This window comes from Panthera tigris, chromosome B1 (assembly GCF_018350195.1).
Source record: "Panthera tigris isolate Pti1 chromosome B1, P.tigris_Pti1_mat1.1, whole genome shotgun sequence".
NCBI classification, from domain to species: domain Eukaryota; kingdom Metazoa; phylum Chordata; class Mammalia; order Carnivora; family Felidae; genus Panthera; species Panthera tigris.
The window spans coordinates 103,781,742-103,786,691 of NC_056663.1; the positions used below are offsets into that span (position 1 = coordinate 103,781,742).

At 38.6% G+C, this 4,950-nt stretch overlaps 1 long non-coding RNA gene across 1 annotated transcript; it reads right to left on the minus strand.

The window, feature by feature from the left end:
• Positions 1 to 734: 734 nt before the first annotated feature.
• Positions 735 to 4,581, minus strand: LOC122237690. Its single transcript, XR_006216294.1, has 3 exons — positions 4,353 to 4,581; positions 2,781 to 3,063; positions 735 to 1,907 (listed from the first exon to the last, which is right to left on the minus strand). It is a non-coding gene; the product is annotated as an uncharacterized LOC122237690 (long non-coding RNA).
• Positions 4,582 to 4,950: the final 369 nt, after the last annotated feature.

Sequence of the window (4,950 nt, forward strand, 5' to 3'; positions counted from 1 at the left end):
CCCTCCCTGTCCACCCTTAGTGTCTACCCAGCAGCAGAAGTATAGAAACTTAGTTTTGTAAGCCAAGAGGAAGAGCAGAACACTATTTCTGAAACCCAGATGGTGAGGAGTAGCCATGGCACACAATTACTATTTACTTTTTTTTTAACTACAGTAAAACCTCGGGTTATAAGTAACTTTTGCTGTGAGTGTTCTGCAAGACGAGCAAACATTTCTAATAAATTTTAACTTGATAAAGGAGTGCTGTCTTGCAATATGAGTAGTATGTAATGCCAAGTGTCACATGATCACAACTGAGCCAATGATTTTTCTTCTCTCTCTCTCTCGCTCTCACTCTTGCTCTCTTGCTCTCCTTCTCTCACTGCGGGATTGTGGGTGATCATCAATGCAATGCCACATTTCCATGAAACCCTCAAAATGAGGCAAAAAGCAAATGTCTTTGTATAGGTTCCTTGTTAAAAGTTGCACAAAAAGAAAAAGATTCTGTTGAGCCAATAGATAGCAGTGATTCCATTAGTGGTAGTGAAACCCCCCTCTCTTGTCTCCCTCACAGCAGCCACAAAGGTTTTCAAAGGTAATATAGGTTAATTTGTTTATTTTTCTTTATATTTTGTATTTTATTTATTATTTTGTATTATATTACAGTATTGTAGTCATTTTTATATGAATATTTTTGGGTTGTGGAACAAATCATCTGAGTTTCCAGTATTTCTTATGGGGAAATTTGCTTTGATATACAAGTGCTTTGGATTACAAGCATGAATTATGCTCGCAAACCCAAGATTTTACTGTATTTCTTCAAACTAGGAAACAAAAGCCTATTCTAAATCTAACCTATTCTAACATTATTTTAAGCTTTCCAAATATAAGATAGAAAGCATATCAAACAAATTTCCTTTTATAATTTAAAAGTGCAAGTTAGAAACTGACTGATACTTGTTAATATATATCAGGACTTAATGTGTTTCAGAGATAGTTCTTTATCTTACCTTCCTGCCATGTTTTGCTCTTTTTTATAAGAATGTATTATGCAGCGAGTAATTTAGGATGGGATTATCTCTAGTGGGCTTCAGAACTAATTTTGTTGGAGAACTATTTCTTTTAAGTGTTTTGCTGCTAAAAACATGACAGAGCTACTCTGTTTTTCCCATGAGTGTTCTAAAGACACATTTAAACATTTCTACCTATGAGAATCTGCTTAATTCCCCTGCAGAATATTGAAGGGGGGAAAAAAGTTACTATTTGACCAGAAAAGACTAAGTCATTTAAATATGATCAGATATCTAGAAGTAAAATAGCACATTCCATGAAGAAACTGAGAAATCACAACATAGATATATTGTACATGAGCAACTCAGAAACATAGTATAAAAGAAGAGGAACATAAGTGATGTTTTTAAATTAAGCTTACTAGAACATGAAAATAACACCAACACCACATTAATTCAATTGGTTTTTCTTACATAGGACAGAGTAAAAAAACAAGTAAAGATAAAAACTGGTGGTAATAAATTTCTCCATTCCTTATGCTTAAGGGTAAATTCTAGCTTGAGAATGTCTGAGGGTTCAATGAATAATATTTCCCTTAAATCCAAAGTTCTTCCTTGATAGGTTTTTAGACAACTATCTGCTCCTCGATAGTACTCAGTCTTAGTTTATGAATAAGATGAAAAGAGTTTATAGAGATAATGTCTTTTACACATGGCCCTATGTGTGTTCGTATATACACGTGTGTGTATGTGTGTGTATACTTGCATAAACTGTTTAAAATGGAAATGTCTCCAGAATAAAATGTATCCAGGATAAAATTACTAACTGGATTCTTAAAAGATGTAACTACTGCCTCAGAGTCTTGGGAAAACTGTTGCTCAGAAACTGCCAGGATTCCAAGATATCAACCAGGAAGTCTACAAGAAAATGTGGGGAAATTTTAATTAAAAGTCCACTATCTAATCTAAGGTGATTTGAATACTTCTATAGATGTTTATGAAATTTTATCACGTATCATTATGGTTCATAAAACACATCATTTATACAAACAATAACCATATAAGTCAAACTCTCTAAACTGTCAAGTTACCCTTAGCTAAAGCAATCAATTATTTACTTTGATTTAGTACATCGCCCTAGATTTTTCCTGTATAGGAAAGACTAAGTATTGGTAAAGCAGCTAAAGACACAGCCAAGCTTCTGACTTTTATCCTTTCTCTCTAAAAGGTATTTAATAGTCATCACCTTTTGCAAACAGATAAAATGTTGGTTTATGTACATTTATATCAAGTATCAAGAGCCTGGAATCCAAAAGATCATTTTGGTCTTTTTAAAAATGAGGGAAAAGTAGGGCAAAGGCATTCCCTATATGTGTGCTTTACTCAGTTACTTTTGCTACTTTGGCTTTTTGTATATGTGCTGCCAAAGTGAGCACAGGGTGTCTTGCAGCCACTTTGGCTTTTTGGAATGGAAGGTGAGATCTCAATAAAGATCAGACCCTTATCTCACCCAGCTAACATCTTTTTCTTTTAATTCCAGTATAATTCCAGTCTAATACCTAGCACATTTCTTAAAGGCCCTTCCAGTCCTGTGTAGTCCATGATCCCATGAAGACATGCACAGACCCTGACCACAGCAAATTCAAATTGTTCAATAATAATACACCCTTCAGATAAGTGTGACTTTTAGTCTATGTGACTTTTAATCAAAAACAAAATGCAGGGTACAAAATTTTCCAAGATCTCATTCTAAGACTTGTTGTCTATACTATTAACCAATGTTTCACGTACCTTTATTTAAATCTTCTTAAATTAGAGAAAAGTTGAAGTCTTCCCACCACCAATGTCAACCACCATCATAGAGTACAGGTGCGCAGCCTCATGTTTCACAAAGTACCTTCCAGATCCCAATAATCTTGCGCATTCCTTGTTCATGTGCCTCAAACTCTTCTGTCCACAGAGGTCATTGAAGAAGGAAATTCACTGATCAACATTATTTGGTTGGTTTTAAGAAGACATTTTGTGGTATCATAGAGAACATTTCACCAACATCGTAAACCATTCATGTGGAATTCTGGAATATAGAATACAAAATTGTATTATTTTTATGATTCCAAATATCAACATGTGACAGAAAAAATAATAATCACAAATATCTACACTGGTAACCATACGTCAAGACATATTCTCTTATTTTGTGTTTATTTCTGAAACTATTTCTCTTCTATCTAGTTCTAGGACTTTAAGCCCAGTGGAAGGGAGAAAAGGATAAACATGAAGCTATATCTATCACTAAAGCAATAGGAAGAACATAGCCCTATTTATTTGTTGATAAGATTTCTAGAAGCTAAAAATGGAAAGCAAGACAGGAAATAATAGTTTATTTATAAATAGCTTATTTATTTATGGGCCAAGCAAGAGTTAATATAAATAAGCCCTATTTCAGTCATATTCATTGTTTAAAATATCCCCCTCATCTTACCTAGTTTACAACTACTCCTAAATTTCACTCTTTGCCTTAGTGCTATTTCTCCTTCTCTGTTCTCCGTGTCAACATGGTGGCAGGTAATAAAGAGCTAAACCAAAACCATACGCTTCTCATGACCCAGGTCTTTTTCTCACTGACTCTGCCAGGCACGACTTCTGCTCTTTCTATGACCCTCCTCGTTGCTGAGAGTGAGCCTGTCCCTTCAACCACTCCCCACTCCTCCACCTAACTCAAGTATATTTCAATTCCTGAAACTCCTCTGATTGCTGCTCTTTTGAATAAACTCCGGGACCAGGTTTTTTTGTTGATGTTGCTGTTCCTGTCTCTACGAATTTTCTTTGTGTTTACCCACACCAATCTGACCTTCCCACCTTCCTCATCCCCCCATTTCCACTTCATGAGTGACTTCAAATGACAAAAGGGAAAATTCTGAAACAGATCAAATTCCTGAATGAATGAGGGAGCATTAGGGACAGTCGTCTTACAGCTGCAGCCTACCCCCTGCAGTTGTGATTGTATTTGAGGGCACCAAAATGAAGTCTTAAGTAGATTGCACAGTTGTTTGATGAAGTTTAGCAGTAATAACCAACTGGTGTTCTGCCAGAAATTCAGTTTTCCCTTCTATTTTCCTAAACACCGTTAACATTTTTTTTTAACGTGATGGATTTGCTAAGGTAAAATGTTTTATCTCATTACAGCCTGAACTTTTTTAAAATGCCTTCTGCAAAAAACAAATCTCCAGCATCGTACCCTTACCCACCTTCCCGCAAACATTCCATCACCATTTTTTATTAAAACTCTCTCACTGTGACACTCTAAAGACATGTCTGATTCCACCCACCCAGGGGGTGGCGAGGCTAGGATGCCAGACCTACCTTGGCCACCGGAGGCACTGAGCAGGTGAGGGCGGCAGGGACAGTGGTTTGTGTGAGCTCAGAAGCCCAGGGGCAGGTGGTGTTTGGAGGGAGCCAGGGGAGACTAACAACAGTGGCCTGAGTCAGGAGCCGGCAGCCCTAAAAGCAGACAGCGCCGGGTATTTTCAGCAGGCTCCGGTTCAGAGTGTTCCCCTCCAACAGCCCCTTAATTTCTGATACCAGCTAGAAACACTTGCCTCTCTGTCACTGAGATCTTGCTGCTTGGCACTCGCGCATGGGCACCTGCATCCCACCAGTCGCCCCTGGAGGCTGCCGGGAGCCTTTGGATTTGCGCATGCGCAGTCAGAACGGGCCTGCGCCAGTGTGGGGGAGTCAAGGCCCGTGGGACCAGGCCGGCGCTAGGCCCCATCCCTACAAGCCCTCACCTCTGCTCCCCTTTGATGGGCGGTAGAGAGAAAGCTTGGGCAGACGCCTTCATGCCAGAAACTAGAACCCTCTGTATGTGTGCACACACCTGTTTAGTGGAGGCCAGTGCCCTAGATGCGAAATTTACTGTACTGTTGCAAACCCAATCCCGGCTCCCAGTGGGCGACAGCAC